This window comes from Astatotilapia calliptera, chromosome 8, assembly GCF_964374335.1.
Source record: "Astatotilapia calliptera chromosome 8, fAstCal68.1, whole genome shotgun sequence".
Lineage (NCBI taxonomy): Eukaryota > Metazoa > Chordata > Actinopteri > Cichliformes > Cichlidae > Astatotilapia > Astatotilapia calliptera.
The window spans coordinates 27,962,883-27,984,134 of NC_137429.1; the positions used below are offsets into that span (position 1 = coordinate 27,962,883).

At 38.8% G+C, this 21,252-nt stretch overlaps 2 long non-coding RNA genes across 15 annotated transcripts in view; one reads left to right on the plus strand and one right to left on the minus strand.

The window, feature by feature from the left end:
• Positions 1-21,252, minus strand: part of LOC145430330 (uncharacterized) — a 184,476-nt gene that overhangs the window by 567 nt on the left and 162,657 nt on the right. For 5 of the 14 annotated variants that reach the window (XR_013910818.1, XR_013910819.1, XR_013910825.1 and 2 more), the window contains 7 exons: positions 7,241-7,397; positions 6,950-6,988; positions 6,655-6,774; positions 6,351-6,512; positions 2,238-2,351; positions 1,354-1,511; positions 869-926 (listed from right to left, as the gene is read on the minus strand). This is a non-coding gene — a long non-coding RNA (uncharacterized LOC145430330). Of the gene's footprint in view, positions 1-868; positions 927-1,353; positions 1,512-2,237; positions 2,352-6,350; positions 6,513-6,654; positions 6,775-6,879; positions 6,989-7,240; positions 7,403-7,939; positions 9,551-9,603; positions 9,671-21,252 lie in introns of those variants that run through there. The other 9 variants (XR_013910828.1, XR_013910823.1, XR_013910827.1 and 6 more) reach the window with 9 other exon arrangements.
• Positions 3,951-5,535, plus strand: LOC145430332 (uncharacterized). Its single transcript, XR_013910845.1, has 2 exons — positions 3,951-4,106; positions 5,054-5,535. It is a non-coding gene; the product is annotated as an uncharacterized LOC145430332 (long non-coding RNA).

Consider the following 21,252-nt stretch of genomic DNA (forward strand, 5'->3'; position numbering starts at 1 on the left):
TGGCTTAGCCTGTTACAACTGTTGATACAAGCTAAATACGGTTAACACACAGTGTCAGGGAGCTCCAGTGTGGGAACTAGTGGCTTTAGGTTTGTAGTCATTTAACTTTCATCCATTCATTCATTTAATTCAGGAGGAAGAAATGCCAGGTTGGTGCAGGCTGGTTACATGTATTTGGTCCCATGCTGTCTTTAATTAAATGACTTGGTTCATTTTATGGCTGGGCTGTATGTGGGGTTATATCATGTTATTTGGGCAGGAGTACCTGTCCCCTGTTAGACTTAGAAAGTTTCTCCATAAGTAGAGTTTCTAACTCTTCTAGCACATCTGTGGCTGACAGCTTTTTGGTGGCTCTTTTTACCCCACACTGGTTGTGAGTGTGTAAATAGCCCCACTAGTTATTTTGGGTTGCAGTTAACTAGGGAGGAAGGGGTGGGTATGCCATGATTAGGTGAATAACAATTATATGTGATACATAAATTTCACAATGCATGCATATATCTCTATCAATTAAACCTGGCCTGAGGGCTGCCATTTTTTACATTCAGTTATTTCTCTTAGAAATGTTGGAACTAAATAATGAATGTGTTACAGTTAAAGTGAAACACTGGTCAGTGTAAATGGCTCATTGGGACACAGAAACCTTTAAATTAAACCTGATATCTAGTGTCAAACAATATCAAAGCTGTAAAAGATGTTTACATTCAGAATTTATAAAACTATTATTGTAAATAAATTCAAACAAGTGAGCTTTTCTCTTTGTGCTGAATATCAACACTGTGGTTTCTTAGACTGTAAGCTGTACTTTAGTGCAACCAGTTGCAGAAGCTGCCACTCCAAATGTCTTTTGATAACAAGAAAAAAATACCTTTTCAGTACACGGCCTGAAGTTCTTCTCCGAAATCTTCTGCAATCGGCTTTGTCTGCTGGTTTGAAGACAATAAACCATAAAAAAGATGATTTAGTCACTTTGTCTGTGTCATGCAGCTCGAATGTGTCGTGTAACGATGTTGAATAGCCGTCGTTATCCCTCTGCTGCGTCAGTAGGATTGTACTGTACAGCATCTCATTGATATGTGAGGAATGCTAATGTAACACGATAACAGACTTACATCATTAAAATATAAAGTGCAGGAGATATTTAGATATTTTTTATATTTATATTACATTTTATAGCTGACGGATATTACTAAATAGATAGAATTTACTAAATAGCTGGATGAACATGAAAAATATGTCTATAATAACAAATGACCATGAGAGCCAGTAGAATTAATTCAGCTGGACACTCAAAAGACGTCCTTAAATGCTCTTTAAGTGGCAGAACAGATGAACAAACAGTTAATCGCTTACTTGAGATGAAATCTGCTCAGCTACTTTGAAAACAGCTTCTAACTGGTTCCTCCTTTAACAGGATGACTGCTCAGGGGTAAGGCCATCATGCAATCCAGCAACCTTTATGGTTCTGCTTTGATTCACCAGGAACTATTAGGGAAACCTTCCAGCGCCTCCTGTGAAAGACACAGGCATAAACACACAAACATTTATTAACATGTTCCACAGTGTTCCAGTTTGATTTTCTTATCCTGTGGACAACAACGTACATGGATGCAGGTTTATTGTTAACTTTTGTAAGGTTTATTTAATGAACATATCCAGCTGCAGCTCCACTGTGATCCTGAACTGGATAAGCACTTAAGAAAATGTGTCAATAAATGGACAAACATCAACTTACTATATTTATCCAAACAGACGGGACCAATAATGCTTCGCTGAGTTAGAGACTTTAACAGACTCTTCTATGTAAGAATGTCTCGTGCTGATATACCTGCAAACTTGACAACAAAGGTTTTTCAGACTACATGTAGCTGTCCTCTATGTCAGCTAACACATTTACATTTATGTCACACTTATTTCTGCTTTCCCATTTTATAATTATTACTTACATTTTGATTAGATACCTTGAGTTTGTAAATGATCAGATTACATAATTGGAATACAATGTATCCAATTCAGGGTTGCGGGAGGATGAAGCCTATCCCAGCTGATACAGGACAAAGACAGGCTGCCAGTTTATTGCAGGGCTAATACAACATGTGTAACAGAAAATCCACTTAAATGTTTGATATTTCTTATAATAATCATAATTATGACTATTATTTAAAGGTTTCTTCATAAATACATTTTGATTTTTTATAACCCCTAAAATATAAACCTGAGCTGTTTCAGATTCTGACCTCTGACCTCAGTGACCTGGCTGTGTCCTCACTGCAGCTCCCTCTTGGAAGTACGTCTGCTTCTTGTCTTCCCCCAGTGTTGACCGCCTGATATCAAGATATCACGTACTGTAACTGAGGAACAAAAAAGGACAAACACTTGCCTTCATTTAAAAGTACATTCATACAGAGATAATCTATGGAAACACACTAGTTCACAGTTTGGGAGGAACCAGTTCCTGTGAAACATTTCTGTATATGAACATCATGTGGAGAATGAATGAAATGAGTTCTTCAGGTGACTCAGCAGTCCCACACTGACAAATGAAATCTAGTTAAACTATTAAGCATATTTGCTCTTCTGAAATCTGTGTTAAACAACAACAAACATAAATTAGTAACAAAAACTACAGCTGAGTATAGGCTTTACAAACCACCAGCAGCCATAATGCTAAATTTTAATCTTCAAATGTTTCTGAGCTGTCTTCAACCTGCTTTTAGCACATTAAAGTCTCAATAAATAAAGTCAATGCAGACTCAATCCTAAATGTTCAGCACACAGAGACACAGAGGTACTGTTTAAAGTTTAGTGTTAACTTGAGTCACTGATCATTCACAGTATTACAGAGTCTGGCAGTCTTTGCATGATGTCCACGTCACTGTAAGTTTCTAGCTGACTCTCAGGTGTGCCAGCAGGAAAGAGTAATAATAACCTGCATCCTGAGGTTTGTCATGCAGGATTAAAGGAGCCAAGCTTTGTTCACACAGCTAGGATTGTATTTTACACTGACCCTGGGTCAGTATCAACTTCAAGAAGACAGCTGTAACTGTTGATAGAAGAATCACACACACATATTTATGGCTTTGCCTTATAGAATTCAGCATCTCAGTGCTCAGGAAATAGGTTTTGCAGCTGTTTGAGCTAAGATTTTCAAGTTATTCACAAATTAAAACCTATACTTTGTGTCGGGCAAGAACTAAATTCAAATGCATGTAACAGTGAGAAACGCGTTTCTCATCAACTTCATAGAGCTTGCTGTAACTTTTGATAGAAGACTCAGACAAACATATTCATGGCTTTATCTTATAGACTTCAATATCCCCCCAATGTGTGTGTGAGTCTTCTCTCAAAATTTACAGCTGTCTTTATGAAGTTTATGGAAAAACGCTTTATTTCACCACGTTAGTGCGTTTCTCGCTATTACATGCATTTGAATGGAGTTCTCGCCCGACACAAAGTATAGGTTTTCAATTTGTGAATAACTTGAAAATCTTAGCTCAAACAGCTGCAAAACCTATTTCCTCAGCACGGAGATGCTGAATTCTATAAGGCAAAGCCATAAATATGTGTGTGTGTGAGTCCTCTATCAAAAGTTACAGCTGTCTTCATGAAGTTGATACTGACCCAGGGTCAGTGTAAAATACAAGTTATTCACATAATGAAAACTTATACTTTGTTTCGTGCAAGAACTCCATTCAAATGCATGTAATAGTCAGAAACGCACTGTCTCGGCGAAATGAAGCCTTTTTGTACAACTTCATGAAGTTAGCTGTAACTTTTGATAAAAGGCTCAAAGCAGAGGGATAAAATGTAATATAAATATAAAAAATATCTAAATATCTCCTGCACTTTATATTTTAATGATGTAAGTCTGTTATCGTGTTACATTAGCATTCCTCACATATCAATGAGATGCTGTATAGTACAATCCTACTGACGCAGCAGAGGGATAACGACGGCTATTCAACATCGTTACACGACACATTCGAGCTGCATGACACAGACAAAGTGACTAAATCATCTTTTTTATGGTTTATTGTCTTCAAACCAGCAGACAAAGCCGATTGCAGAAGATGTCGGAGAAGAACTTCAGGCCGTGTACTGAAAAGGTATTTTTTTCTTGTTATCAAAAGACATTTGGAGTGGCAGCTTCTGCAACTGGTTGCACTAAAGTACAGCTTACAGTCTAAGAAACCACAGTGTTGATATTCAGCACAAAGAGAAAAGCTCACTTGTTTGAATTTATTTACAATCATAGTTTTATAAATTCTGAATGTAAACATCTTTTACAGCTTTGATATTGTTTGACACTAGATATCAGGTTTAATTTAAAGGTTTCTGTGTGAGCCATTTACACTGACCAGTGTTTCACTTTAACTGTAACACATTCATTATTTAGTTCCAACATTTCTAAGAGAAATAACTGAATGTAAAAAATGGCAGCCCTCAGGCCAGGTTTAATTGATAGAGATATATGCATGCATTGTGAAATTTATGTATCACATATAATTGTTATTCACCTAATCATGGCATACCCACCCCTTCCTCCCTAGTTAACTGCAACCCAAAATAACTAGTGGGGCTATTTACACACTCACAACCAGTGTGGGGTAAAAAGAGCCACCAAAAAGCTGTCAGCCACAGATGTGCTAGAAGAGTTAGAAACTCTACTTATGGAGAAACTTTCTAAGTCTAACAGGGGACAGGTACTCCTGCCCAAATAACATGATATAACCCCACATACAGCCCAGCCATAAAATGAACCAAGTCATTTAATTAAAGACAGCATGGGACCAAATGCATGTAACCAGCCTGCACCAACCTGGCATTTCTTCCTCCTGAATTAAATGAATGAATGGATGAAAGTTAAATGACTACAAACCTAAAGCCACTAGTTCCCACACTGGAGCTCCCTGACACTGTGTGTTAACCGTATTTAGCTTGTATCAACAGTTGTAACAGGCTAAGCCACTTGAGACACTGCATTGAATTTGTTCCTGTCTTAATGATTTCAGCTGACTGGTTTCAACTCAGATGTTCTGCTTTTTCCTTTCAGTAGATCAAATCAGCTCGTGCTGCTTCTGCTTCCAATTTAATGGCAAGAAGAAGAAGAAGAATGCTTCAGCGAAGTGGCGTTCATGGTCTCAGTGAACAGTCATGGTCACACACTGCATGTGGTTTTAAAAGCAACATGTCTGTTCAGTACAACGATCGAGATGTGTAATATTAGTGCAGCTAGGGTTTGTTCTTGAACATCAGTTCTGTTTTCTACTTTGATCACTTAGACCAAAAAAGTGTTGTTTTCAGATTCTTTCTTTTAAATCTATAAAGCACCTGCTCATTTTTTATTACAATTAGTTTCACATAAATGTTAGTTTTTCCTTTATGATCTTTTAATGCTTACACTACACTGTACACATTAGAGACATTTCTGTTACCTGTTTCTGTTGACTCAGAGTTGTGAAATGTTCTTTTATTTAATGCACAATATGAAGTTCATAATTTTCTTACAAATAAAACTCTAATGACAAACATGAACAGCTGTGCTTATTTCTGAGACATGAGTTTTTGAATGTGTTTAGACAGTGTGCATCTGTAATCTGAAACTGTAATGGTGAACCTGAGGTGATGGTCAACAGAAGGCTAATATATATCAATATAAAACAATATTGAAGTAATGTCTTTACCCCCTGCAGAGTGTGGACGCTGTGCACTCAATCACCTTATTCACTGTAGTAAACATGCACCGCTAGCTCAAGTGACTGACTGTCTCCATGGTTACATCGTATATTATTAGCTATGTAAACAGCTTCCATAGATACCGCCATAGCTCTCTGCAGCTGTAACACTTTCACACTTTGCAAATCATTTCACGATTTTGATAGTTATGAAGACAGAATATGTTTTTAAGGTCATGCTAGGCGGTTGCTATGGTGGTTGCTGTGGACTTGGCTGGACCGCGTCCGATTCCTGTTATTAGCTGTCCGCCGTAGGAAGGCTGCGTTCCATTTACAAGTAGTGACAGTCTGCCGCAACTCGAACTCAAACCCCGCTTTGTTCTTTAATTATAGGCCTTTTATAGCCGTTCATGACACGGGCACACACACACATAAAGCACTTTGCCTCACCATGAGAATGGAACTTTACCTAAGCTAACCTTTAAAATATCTGATATAGGATAGAAAAAATGAAGCAACCAGAGATTTAATGATGAAGACTCTGGGTTCTGTAGTGACCTGAATGACTCTTTGCATACAATTTATTGAAGAGGACTTTAGAATGCACTTTACATTTAGACTGTTGCTGTTTAATTTTTTACATTGTTGCGGTGTTATGTCATGAATAAAGTTCACCTGCTGGGGGTTTGATGGATCAGATCATCATAATCAATGGGTCCTGAGGTGGGCGGGACTGTCTCTGGTGATGTCACCATGAAGGAACAGCATCTGGCACGTGTTGCTGAAACATCCCAGTACACTGGTGTAGTTTCCTCTCCAGCTGTTTGACATTTGACACTTCAACATTAAGGAGAAGAAGAAGAAACAGTGTTAGGTCAGGTGACCACATGGTTTCTAAAGTAACTGACAGGAAGTAACCAGGCCGTTAGAAATGGATGGCATGTGTTTAGAGTTACTGGAGTTGGGTAACTCTACTTACCAAAAGCAGAAGCACACAGATGAAGGATCAGATGCTGAATGTTGCAGGAACATGCTCGTGCGGTGGTCATTCAGTGCTGCTCCGGCAGGTTAGACAGTCCAAGACTGATATACTGCCCATCTGAGAGTTTGAAAACACACATGCAAAGATTTATTTTGTATTACAGTCAAAGTTGGATGTTCATTTTTGTCCTTTAAAAATGTTTGTGTATTTGAAAGCGCTAACATTTAAGGATGACTTGGATCGTCTCCTTTAAAGGGGAGACAAGTGTATCCACTGATCCACGTCACTTTACCTGGATGATGACTCCTCTCCCCCTCACTCAGAAACGCTCCTAATATAACCAAGCAAATAAATAATATTGAAAATTTACTTACATCATTACAAAAACAGGAAAAACATCTCCCTTTGATTCTATTTCTCCATTCCTGCTGAACATCAGGCAACAAATATCTCAATAAATCACAGTAAAATGTAAAGCACATGTTTTCTCTGCTTTGTCTAACCTCTGCAGAGCCTCTGTCAAGAAAAACATATCTGTAAGCATAAAACAAATATACATTTCATAACACGTCACTGGACAAACCTCGGTCAGTTGATTTCCTCTGTGCAGTGTAGACGAACATCAGTCAGCAAGTCAAGGTGGTGAGATGGACTGGTGTCCTTTGTGACTCTGCTGGTTCTTCTGAGGAAATACCACCGTCTCTCCACACCGTCACCATCTGTGAGCACAAACTGCTGCTCTGCTCTGCCAGCATGTAGGAAATCACATATCACACACACAGGGGTGAAGAAACATTAGAACTCAACTTTGGATACTTTAGATCTAAACAGATCAAAGTAGCTCTTAGCTTCAACAATCAGTGAACAGACAAACAATGATACCATACTGATTCTGTATGAATACAATATGGTATTTTCAATACAGGTGTCAAATTAATTTACTAAAACTAATACAGATATATGTATTTTTTTTTTTATAAATTCGTTTGCTAAATTATAAGAATATATATTTTTTCATTTAACAATTGCAACTGAAAGAAATTAAATATTGAACAAAAATATATTGTCACATTCTGAGCATGCTCAGCATGCTGACAGACTTGAAGTTGCTACAGATTTTAAGAAGTGATAATTATAGGGAAAAAACTTCTCTTTTTCATCCGTTTAATCAAACATTTGATGCCTTAGATGTCTCAGTCCTATAGCATTCTGCAACTACAACTAAGCTGAAGCTTGGATTTGGCTGCAGGTGCCCTGTACATCCTTCTCAACATGTGGGTACCATTTAATCACACTTCTTCCTGAGCTTTGCTTCGTCACAAGACCAAAGGTGGCATCCCGTGTCACGGTCATATCATCATCCAGAAGAAACATTTGAAGAAACATCATGGAGAAGAAACATTTACGCGCCTCCCGGTTTTGTTTTCTGATCCTGCAAAAAGACTGAGGACAACAAAGCCCAGAGAACACGAGATACACAACATCCAACATTCAGACTCAACAGCCTCCATAAATGAAGAGCACCAGGTTGGTTCAGTTATAGTAGATGTCATGGAATTTTTTAAATAAAGTCTGCAACACAGAAAGAGCTGTGATCATGCTATTTATTACTGTGCACAGGAGAGCAAACACACATCAAACATCACAGTTCAGTCATGTCAGCTCTGCCACTTCACGTGTCTCGCTATGAAACCTAACGGATCAATGGTTATGCTGTTTTGTGCCCTTGACGTTATCAGCACCTGTAAAGGGAGTTGTTTTCTCAAACTGCTGAAGTAAGTTCATCTAGTTTTAGAAACCTTCATTGAACAGTCTATAACAGTGTCACAACTAAGCATATGCATAAGCACTTAAATGCTTTAAATGAGAATAACATAAAATTTCTATTACAGGAGCTAGAGCCTGTCCCAGTAGTCATAGGTAGAGCACACCTGGACAGGTCACCAGTCTGTCAGAGGACTAACACAGATGCAGCCTGACTCAATCCTAAATGTTCAGCACACAGAGACACAGAGGTACCGTTTAAAGTTTAGTGTTAACTTGAGTCACTGATCATTTGCAGTATTACAGAGTCTGGCAGTCTTTGCATGATGTCCACGTCACTGTAAGTTTCTAGCTGACTCTCAGGTGTGACAGGTGTGCCAGCAGGAAAGAGTAATAATAGCCTGCATCCTGAGGTTTTTCATGCAGGATTAAAGGAGCCAGGCTTTGTTCACACAGCTAGGATTGTATTTTACACTGACCCTGGGTCAGTATAAGTATCATACAGTTTAAACGAAGCACTGAAACTTGCACATATTTATTACAGATGCACTGAAGCTAATCGAGATATTTGCTGTCAGTCTGTGGCTGCGATTAAACACTTTACTGGAAACTTTATTAACTAGTAACTTCGTCAGTCATGACAGAAGCTAATATTTCTGTGCTAACATCGTTTAAACAGTAACAGCTTTACTCCAATATAAGCTAACGTTTACACCGTAACTTTAAGCTAGCACCATAAAGACGGTAAAACACGTAATAACATCTACAAATGCATCTTAAAGCTGTTATATTAGCACTCGGTGTATTACTAACATAACCACATTAACATTATTGACACTCGCTGGTCTGACTTTTAATAGTCATTCTATAAATGCTGTCCGTTTAAACGGTCTTACCTGTACACACTCCTGTATCCACCGGATTGCAGCCAGAGTGGATTCTGGAGTCTTCCCACGCTCCTGTTAGTGATCCTCCATCTGGATGGATGATAACAACCTTCTGAACAATCTAGCAGGAGATGGTCCATATCTAGGGGATATGGACTGACAACAGCCGAAGCGGGTGAATAAAGTCACCCAGTCGCTAGCTGTGCGATTACCCAGCATACACCAGCACAATATTAGGCACAGCACCACCATAGACATTTTCAGTGGTTTTGAATGCAGGACATGGTTATCTTACCTTGTAAAATGCATGACAATAAAACAGCTAACCACCATAAAATGGTATTGTGTATGTATGTATGTGCATGTGTGTGTGTGTGTGTGTGAGAGAGAGAGAGAGAGAGAGGGGGGGGGGGGAGAGATCAAAGGCGTGCGCTTATGTTTTTTCTTGATCAAGAGTGTGCCTCCTCTCTCTTATTGGATGTATGGTATAGCATGTTTATTCAGGTGCACCTTTGAAGTCTATGAGAATACTTTGCAGCCTGGTCTGAGTGGTCATTTCTGCACAGACACAATGAAGCGTGCACTCAGTTTAGAGGAGGCTGTTGCTGCAGTTTTGCACTCTCCACAAGCAGTGGAGATACTTCTGACAGCGAAGAAGAATTTTTGCCAGGCACCGAGGAGCTTTGCAGCTCATGTGCGGAGGAGGAGAAGGAGAAGGAGGAAGAAGAGCAGGAGGAAGAGACAAGACTGGAGGATGGCCAGTGGAGATCTAAAAATGGAGAAATCATGTGGCAACCCACACACGAAGAGGTCCTGCCATTTTTTCCTCCCCCCATTTTAACCCCAGGACCAACCCATTATGCAATTCGTATAGGATCAGCAGCCCTGTGAGCACTTTCCATCTTTTTTTTTGCAGAGGACATTATGCAGCTAATCCTGCATTTCACCAACCTGCAGGGGCAACAGGTCAGTAAAAGACTGGAAGATGAGGAGTTGCAGGCTTACATGGGGCTTGTGATGCTGGCTGGCCTGTACAGGTCTCAACATGAAACGACAACAAGCCTGTGAAATGGGGAGACAGGGCTCTTCTGTTTCATGCTACCATGTCAAAAAAAAAATGATTTGAGCAAATTAATCGGGCAGTAAGATTCGATGATCGTCTCTCCCGTCCAGGTCGCTACAGGGGGGGCAAGGCTGTGGTTTCCTACATCCCCAAGCAAAGAAAAAAGGTTGTCTTATTGAGCACCAGGCACCGTGAGCTACAAGTCCAGGACTCTGGGAAGAGAAAGCCCCACATCATCCTGGATTATAACAAATGCAAAGGGACTGTGGATCATTTGGACCAGGTAAGCACAATTATAAGTAATTTATTTGCCAAATTGTTTACCGTTTCTCATTGTTATAACTGATAAAGTCAGATAATGTGATTATAATAGTTTTGATATGAGATGATAGTTTTAGACTATGATAGTTTTGATAGTTACAGTAAGGAGGGGGGGGGGGGGGGGGGTCCAGTTTGACGCCCACAGGCAGGAAGAATCTCTTGCTTATGGCTGTATAAATCTGTTCATGTCACCTGATCATTTCTTTTTGTTTTGCAGGTTTGTGGCAACTACTCCTGCCGTAGAAGGACACGTAGGTGGCCCATGTGTCTGTTCTACCACATGATCGAGGTAAGCTGCTATAATGCTTTCATTCAAGACAGCTGTAACTTTTGATAGAAGACGCATATAAACATATTTATGGCTTTATCTTTTAAAGTTCGATATCCCCGTGTTGGGCAAACAGGTTTTGCAGCTGTTTGATCTAAGATTTTCAAGTTATTCACAAAATGAATACCTATACTTTGTTTCGTGCGACAACTCCATTCAAATGCATGTAATAGTCAGAAACGCATTGTCTTGGCGAAATAAAGCGTTTACAACTTCATGAAGACAGCTCTAACTTTTGATAGGAGACTCAGATATGCGTATTTATGGCTTTATCTGATCGAATTCAATATCCCCGTGTTGAGCAAACAGTTTTAAAGCTATGTGAGCTAAGATTTTCAAGTTATTCACAAGATGAAAACCTATACTTTGTTTCGTGCGAGAACTCCATTCAAATGCATGTAATAGTCAGAAACGCACGGTCTCGGCGAAATAAAGGGTTTACAACTTCATGAAGACAGCTGTAACTTTTGATAGGAAACTCAGATATATGTATTTATGGCTTTATCTTATAGAATTCAATATCCCCGTTGAGCAAACAGTTTTAAAGCTATGTGAGCTAAGATTTTTAAGTTATTCACAAAATAAAAAGCTATACTTTGTTTCGTGTGAGAACTCCATTTATGTTACGCCCCTAATCTAGGCGTGTAGGGACGCACATAAGGTTGGAGGAGAGAGATACAAATCCCCGCCCTGGTTCCCAAGCCAAACATCCAAACCAGTTGTGAGTAAAAAAAAGGTGATTTTATTTAAGGACAAGAAGCATAGCTCCAGGGTGAGCCCAAGCCAAAATAATAAACAAAACCAACTAAGACCCACCAGCAAAGACTAACTAAACTCTAGGAAAGAAAAAGAACAAACAAATGACAGAGCTATCCCTCGCTCCCTGACCAAGAAAACAGGAGAAAACGATTCCAAAAGAAAAGGCAGCTCACCCCTTCCGCTTCAGCCCACGAGTGCCTAAGCTCTCAGCTAATGCACTAGGAGCGGCTTTTACAATTCACCCTCACACAAATACACAAGATAAGCACAGGCTGGGAAAACCATGGTCAGGACCGCGACGGCTGTCAGGCTACTCGCTCGTTGCACACACTCTCTCCCTCTCTCCCCTCTGGAGCTGTCAGAGCGGCTTTTTGAACGTGGTCACCTGTTCCATCGTCCAATCAGCTGCTAACTACTCTTCATTAGGGGAGGGACCTGTAAAGTGTCTTAAACACAGTAAAGAGACACGTCTCGCATGTAATAGTCAGAAACGCACTATCTTTGCAAAATAAAGCCTTTTTGTACAACTTCATGAAGTTAGCTGTAACTTTTGATAGAAGATTCAGATTTACGTAGTTATGGCTTTATCTTATAATATTCAGTATCCCCGTGTTGAGCAAACAGGTTTGAGCTAAGATTTTCGAGTTATTCACATAATGAAAACCTATACTTTGTTTCGTGCGAGAACTGCATTCAAATGCATGTAATAGTCAGAAACGCACTGTCTCGGCGAAATAAAGTGTTTTTGTACAGCTTCATGAAGACAGCTGTAACTTTTGATAGAAGGCTCAGATTGATGTATTTATGGTTTTATCTTATAGAATTCAATATCCCCGTGCTGGGAAAACAGATTTTGCAGCTGTGTGAGCTAAGATTTCCAAGTTATACACATAATGAAAATCTATACTTTGTTTCGGTCGAGTTCCCCATTCAAATGCATGTAACAGTGAGAAACGCACTGTCTTGGCGAAAGAAAGCGTTTTTGTACAACTTCATATAAATAGCTGTAACTTTTGATAGAAGACTCGGATACACATGTTTATGGCTTTATCTTATAGAACTCAAGGTCCCCATGCTGGGCAAACAAAACAGGTTTTGCAGCCGTTTGAGCTAAGATTTTAAAATTATTCACATAATGAAAACCTATACTTTGTTTCGGGCGAGTTCCCCATTCAAATGCATGCAACAGTGAGAAACGCACTGTCTTGGCGAAAGAAAGCGTTTTTGTACAACTTCATATAAATAGCTGTAACTTTTGATAGAAGACTCGGATACACATGTTTATGGCTTTATCTTATAGAACTCAAGGTCCCCGTGCTGGGAAAACAAAACAGGTTTTGCAGCTGTTTGAGCTAAGATTTTCAAGTTATACACATAATGAAAACCTATACTTTGTTTCGGTGAGTTCCCCATTCAAATACATGTAACAGTGAGAAACGCACTGTCTTGGCGAAAGAAAGCGTTTTTGTACTACTTCATATAAATAGCTGTAACTTTTGACAGAAGACTCGGATACACATGTTTATGGCTTTATCTTATAGAACGCAAGGTCCCCGTGCTGGGAAAAAAGAACAGGTTTTGCAGCTGTTTGAGCCAAGATTTCCAAGTTATACACATAATGAAAACCTATACTTTGTTTCAGGCGAGTTCCCCATTCAAATGCATGCAACAGTGAGAAACGCACTGTCTTGGCGAAATAAAGCGTTTTTGAACAACTTCATATAAATAGCTGTAACTTTTGATAGAAGACTCAGACAAACATGTTTATGGCTTTATCTTATAGAACTCAAGGTCCCCGTGCTGGGAAAACAAAACAGGTTTTGCAGCTGTTTGAGCTAAGATTTTCAAGTTATACACATAATGAAAACCTATACTTTGTTTCGGTGAGTTCCCCATTCAAATGCATGTAACAGTGAGAAACGCACTGTCTTGGCGAAAGAAAGCGTTTTTGTACAACTTCATATAAATAGCTGTAACTTTTGATAGAAGACTCGGATACACATGTTTATGGCTTTATCTTATAGAACTCAATATCCCCGTGCTGGGCAAACAGGTTTTGCAGCTGTTTGAGCTAAGATTTCCAAGTTATACACATAATGAAAACCTATACTTTGTTTCGGTCGAGTTCCCCATTCAAATGCATGTAACAGTGAGAAACGCACTGTCTTGGCGAAAGCAAGCGTTTTTGTACAACTTCATATAAATAGCTGTAACTTTTGATAGAAGACTCAGACAAACATGTTTATGGCTTTATCTTATAGAACTCAAGGTCCCCGTGCTGGGAAAACAGGTTTTGCAGCTGTTTGAGCTAAGATTTCCAAGTTATACACATAATGAAAACCTATACTTTGTTTCGGTCGAGTTCCCCATTCAAATGCATGTAACAGTGAGAAACGCACTGTCTTGGCGAAAGCAAGCGTTTTTGTACAACTTCATATAAATAGCTGTAACTTTTGATAGAAGACTCAGACAAACATGTTTATGGCTTTATCTTATAGAACTCAAGGTCCCCGTGCTGGGAAAAAAGAACAGGTTTTGCAGCCGTTTGAGCTAAGATTTTAAAATTATTCACATAATGAAAACCTATACTTTGTTTCGGGCGAGTTCCCCATTCAAATGCATGTAACAGTGAGAAACGCACTGTCTTGGCGAAAGAAAGTGTTTTTGTACAACTTCATATAAATAGCTGTAACTTTTGATAGAAGACTCGGATACACATGTTTATGGCTTTATCTTATAGAACTCAAGGTCCCCGTGCTGGGAAAAAAGAACAGGTTTTGCAGCCGTTTGAGCTAAGATTTTAAAATTATTCACATAATGAAAACCTATACTTTGTTTCGGGCGAGTTCCCCATTCAAATGCATGTAACAGTGAGAAACGCACTGTCTTGGCGGAAGAAAGCGTTTTTGTACAACTTCATATAAATAGCTGTAACTTTTGATAGAAGACTGGGATACACATGTTTATGGCTTTATCTTATAGAACTCAAGGTCCCCGTGCTGGGAAAACAGGATTTGCAGCTGTTGGAGCTTAGATTTCCAAGTTATACACATAATGAAAACCTATACTTTGTTTCGTTCGAGTTCCCCATTCAAATGCATGTAACAGTGAGAAACGCACTGTCTTGGTGGAAGAAAGCGTTTTTGTACAACTTCATATAAATAGCTGTAACTTTTGATAGAAGACTCGGATACACATGTTTATGGCTTTATCTTATAGAACTCAAGGTCCCCGTGCTGGGAAAACAGGTTTTGCAGCTGTTTGAGCTAAGATTTTAAAATTATTCACATAATGAAAACCTATACGTTGTTTCGGTCGAGTTCCCCATTCAAATGCATGTAACAGTGAGAAACGCACTGTCTTGGCGAAATAAAGCGTTTTTGTACAACTTCATATAAATAGCTGTAACTTTTGATAGAAGACTCAGACAAACATGTTTATGGCTTTATCTTATTAAACTCAAGGTCCCCGTGCTGGGAAAACAGGTTTTGCAGCTGTTTGAGCTAAGATTTCCAAGTTATACACATAATGAAAACCTATACTTTGTTTCGGTCGAGTTCCCCATTCAAATGCATGTAACAGTGAGAAACGCACTGTCTTGGCGAAATAAAGCGTTTTTGTACAACTTCATATAAATAGCTGTAACTTTTGATAGAAGACTCGGATACACATGTTTATGGCTTTATCTTATAGAACTCAAGGTCCCCGTGCTGGGAAAAAAGAACAGGTTTTGCAGCCGTTTGAGCTAAGATTTTAAAATTATTCACATAATGAAAACCTATACTTTGTTTCGGGTGAGTTCCCCATTCAAATGCATGCAACAGTGAGAAACGCACTGTCTTGGCGAAAGAAAGCGTTTTTGTACAACTTCATATAAATAGCTGTAACTTTTGATAGAAGACTCAGACAAACATGTTTATGGCTTTATCTTATAGAACTCAAGGTCCCCGTGCTGGGAAAAAAGAACAGGTTTTGCAGCCGTTTGAGCTAAGATTTTAAAATTATTCACATAATGAAAACCTATACTTTGTTTCGGGCGAGTTCCCCATTCAAATGCATGCAACAGTGAGAAACGCACTGTCTTGGCGAAAGAAAGCATTTTTGTACAACTTCATATAAATAGCTGTAACTTTTGATAGAAGACTGGGATACACATGTTTATGGCTTTATCTTATAGAACTCAAGGTCCCCGTGCTGGGAAAACAGGATTTGCAGCTGTTGGAGCTTAGATTTCCAAGTTATACACATAATGAAAACCTATACTTTGTTTCGTTCGAGTTCCCCATTCAAATGCATGTAACAGTGAGAAACGCACTGTCTTGGCGGAAGAAAGCGTTTTTGTACAACTTCATATAAATAGCTGTAACTTTTGATAGAAGACTCGGATACACATGTTTATGGCTTTATCTTATAGAACTCAAGGTCCCCGTGCTGGGAAAACAGCTTTTGCAGCTGTTTGAGCTAAGATTTCCAAGTTATACACATAATGAAAACCTATACTTTGTTTCGGTCGAGTTCCCCATTCAAATGCATGTAACAGTGAGAAACGCACTGTCTTGGCGAAATAAAGCGTTTTTGTACAACTTCATATAAATAGCTGTAACTTTTGATAGAAGACTCGGATACACATGTTTATGGCTTTATCTTATAGAACTCAAGGTCCCCGTGCTGGGAAAAAAGAACAGGTTTTGCAGCCGTTTGAGCTAAGATTTTAAAATTATTCACATAATGAAAACCTATACTTTGTTTCGGGTGAGTTCCCCATTCAAATGCATGCAACAGTGAGAAACGCACTGTCTTGGCGAAAGAAAGCGTTTTTGTACAACTTCATATAAATAGCTGTAACTTTTGATAGAAGACTCAGACAAACATGTTTATGGCTTTATCTTATAGAACTCAAGGTCCCCGTGCTGGGAAAAAAGAACAGGTTTTGCAGCCGTTTGAGCTAAGATTTTAAAATTATTCACATAATGAAAACCTATACTTTGTTTCGGGCGAGTTCCCCATTCAAATGCATGCAACAGTGAGAAACGCACTGTCTTGGCGAAAGAAAGCATTTTTGTACAACTTCATATAAATAGCTGTAACTTTTGATAGAAGACTGGGATACACATGTTTATGGCTTTATCTTATAGAACTCAAGGTCCCCGTGCTGGGAAAACAGGATTTGCAGCTGTTGGAGCTTAGATTTCCAAGTTATACACATAATGAAAACCTATACTTTGTTTCGTTCGAGTTCCCCATTCAAATGCATGTAACAGTGAGAAACGCACTGTCTTGGCGGAAGAAAGCGTTTTTGTACAACTTCATATAAATAGCTGTAACTTTTGATAGAAGACTCGGATACACATGTTTATGGCTTTATCTTATAGAACTCAAGGTCCCCGTGCTGGGAAAACAGCTTTTGCAGCTGTTTGAGCTAAGATTTCCAAGTTATACACATAATGAAAACCTATACTTTGTTTCGGTCGAGTTCCCCATTCAAATGCATGTAACAGTGAGAAACGCACTGTCTTGGCGAAATAAAGCGTTTTTGTACAACTTCATATAAATAGCTGTAACTTTTGATAGAAGACTCGGATACACATGTTTATGGCTTTATCTTATAGAACTCAAGGTCCCCGTGCTGGGAAAAAAGAACAGGTTTTGCAGCCGTTTGAGCTAAGATTTTAAAATTATTCACATAATGAAAACCTATACTTTGTTTCGGGTGAGTTCCCCATTCAAATGCATGCAACAGTGAGAAACGCACTGTCTTGGCGAAAGAAAGCGTTTTTGTACAACTTCATATAAATAGCTGTAACTTTTGATAGAAGACTCAGACAAACATGTTTATGGCTTTATCTTATAGAACTCAAGGTCCCCGTGCTGGGAAAAAAGAACAGGTTTTGCAGCCGTTTGAGCTAAGATTTTAAAATTATTCACATAATGAAAACCTATACTTTGTTTCGGGCGAGTTCCCCATTCAAATGCATGCAACAGTGAGAAACGCACTGTCTTGGCGAAAGAAAGCATTTTTGTACAACTTCATATAAATAGCTGTAACTTTTGATAGAAGACTGGGATACACATGTTTATGGCTTTATCTTATAGAACTCAAGGTCCCCGTGCTGGGAAAACAGGATTTGCAGCTGTTGGAGCTTAGATTTCCAAGTTATACACATAATGAAAACCTATACTTTGTTTCGTTCGAGTTCCCCATTCAAATGCATGTAACAGTGAGAAACGCACTGTCTTGGCGGAAGAAAGCGTTTTTGTACAACTTCATATAAATAGCTGTAACTTTTGATAGAAGACTCGGATACACATGTTTATGGCTTTATCTTATAGAACTCAAGGTCCCCGTGCTGGGAAAACAGCTTTTGCAGCTGTTTGAGCTAAGATTTCCAAGTTATACACATAATGAAAACCTATACTTTGTTTCGGTCGAGTTCCCCATTCAAATGCATGTAACAGTGAGAAACGCACTGTCTTGGCGAAATAAAGCGTTTTTGTACAACTTCATATAAATAGCTGTAACTTTTGATAGAAGACTCGGATACACATGTTTATGGCTTTATCTTATAGAACTCAAGGTCCCCGTGCTGGGAAAAAAGAACAGGTTTTGCAGCCGTTTGAGCTAAGATTTTAAAATTATTCACATAATGAAAACCTATACTTTGTTTCGGGTGAGTTCCCCATTCAAATGCATGCAACAGTGAGAAACGCACTGTCTTGGCGAAAGAAAGCGTTTTTGTACAACTTCATATAAATAGCTGTAACTTTTGATAGAAGACTCAGACAAACATGTTTATGGCTTTATCTTATAGAACTCAAGGTCCCCGTGCTGGGAAAAAAGAACAGGTTTTGCAGCCGTTTGAGCTAAGATTTTAAAATTATTCACATAATGAAAACCTATACTTTGTTTCGGGCGAGTTCCCCATTCAAATGCATGCAACAGTGAGAAACGCACTGTCTTGGCGAAAGAAAGCATTTTTGTACAACTTCATATAAATAGCTGTAACTTTTGATAGAAGACTGGGATACACATGTTTATGGCTTTATCTTATAGAACTCAAGGTCCCCGTGCTGGGAAAACAGGATTTGCAGCTGTTGGAGCTTAGATTTCCAAGTTATACACATAATGAAAACCTATACTTTGTTTCGTTCGAGTTCCCCATTCAAATGCATGTAACAGTGAGAAACGCACTGTCTTGGCGGAAGAAAGCGTTTTTGTACAACTTCATATAAATAGCTGTAACTTTTGATAGAAGACTCGGATACACATGTTTATGGCTTTATCTTATAGAACTCAAGGTCCCCGTGCTGGGAAAACAGGTTTTGCAGCTATTTGAGCTAAGATTTCCAAGTTATACACATAATGAAAACCTATACTTTGTTTCGGGCGAGTTCCCCATTCAAATGCATGTAACAGTGAGAAACGCACTGTCTTGGCGAAAGAAAGCGTTTTTGTACAACTTCATATAAATAGCTGTAACTTTTGATAGAAGACTCGGATACACATGTTTATGGCTTTATCTTATAGAACTCAAGGTCCCCGTGCTGGGAAAAAAGAACAGGTTTTGCAGCCGTTTGAGCTAAGATTTTAAAATTATTCACATAATGAAAACCTATACTTTGTTTCGGGCGAGTTCCCCATTCAAATGCATGCAACAGTGAGAAACGCACTGTCTTGGCGAAAGAAAGCGTTTTTGTACAACTTCATATAAATAGCTGTAACTTTTGATAGAAGACTCAGACAAACATGTTTATGGCTTTATCTTATTAAACTCAAGGTCCCCGTGCTGGGAAAACAGGTTTTGCAGCTGTTTGAGCTAAGATTTCCAAGTTATACACATAATGAAAACCTATACTTTGTTTCGGTCGAGTTCCCCATTCAAATGCGTGTAACAGTGAGAAACGCACTGTCTTGGCGAAATAAAGCTTTTTTGTTCAACGTCATATAAATCGCTGTAACTTTTGATAGAAGACTCAGACAAACATGTTTATGGCTTTATCTTATTAAACTCAAGGTCCCCGTGCTGGGAAAACAGGTTTTGCAGCTGTTTGAGCTAAGATTTCCAAGTTATACACATAATGAAAACCTATACTTTGTTTCGGTCGAGTTCCCCATTCAAATGCATGTAACAGTGAGAAACGCACTGTCTTGGCGAAATAAAGCGTTTTTGTACAACTTCATATAAATAGCTGTAACTTTTGATAGAAGACTGGGATACACATGTTTATGGCTTTATCTTATAGAACTCAAGGTCCCCGTGCTGGGAAAAAAGAACAGGTTTTGCAGCCGTTTGAGCTAAGATTTTAAAATTATTCACATAATGAAAACCTATACTTTGTTTCGGGCGAGTTCCCCATTCAAATGCATGTAACAGTGAGAAACGCACTGTCTTGGCGGAAGAAAGCGTTTTTGTACAACGTCATATAAATAGCTGTAACTTTTGATAGAAGACTGGGATACACATGTTTATGGCTTTATCTTATAGAACTCAAGGTCCCCGTGCTGGGAAAACAGGATTTGCAGCTGTTGGAGCTTAGATTTCCAAGTTATACACATAATGAAAACCTATACTTTGTTTCGGTCGAGTTCCCCATTCAAATGCATGTAACAGTGAGAAACGCACTGTCTTGGCGAAAGAAAGCGTTTTTGTACAACTTCATATAAATAGCTGTAACTTTTGATAGAAGACTCGGATACACATGTTTATGGCTTTATCTTATAGAACTCAAGGTCCCCGTGCTGGCAAAATAGGTTTTGCAGCTGTTTGAGCTAAGATTTCCAAGTTATACACATAATGAAAACCTATACTTTGTTTCGGTCGAGTTCCCCATTCAAATGCATGTAACAGTGAGAAACGCACTGTCTTGGCGAAAGAAAGCGTTTTTGTACAACTTCATATAAATAGCTGTAACTTTTGATAGAAGACTCGGATACACATGTTTATGGCTTTATCTTATAGAACTCAAGGTCCCCGTGCTGGGAAAACAGGTTTTGCAGCTGTTTGAGCTAAGATTTCCAAGTTATACACATAATGAAAACCTATACTTTGTTTCGGTCGAGTTCCCCATTCAAATGCATGTAACAGTGAGAAACGCACTGTCTTGGCGAAAGAAAGCGTTTTTGAACAACTTCATATAAATAGCTGTAACTTTTGATAGAAGACTCAGACAAACATGTTTATGGCTTTATCTTATAGAACTCAAGGTCCCCGTGCTGGGAAAACAGGATTTGCAGCCGTTTGAGCTAAGATTTCCAAGTTATACACATAATGAAAACCTATACTTTGTTTCGGTCGAGTTCCCCATTCAAATGCATGTAACAGTGAGAAACGCACTGTCTTGGCGAAATAAAGCGTTTTTCAACCACTTCATATAAATCGCTGTAACTTTTGATAGAAGACTCAGACAAACATGTTTATGGCTTTATCTTATAGAACTCAAGGTCCCCGTGCTGGGCAAACAGGATTTGCAGCCGT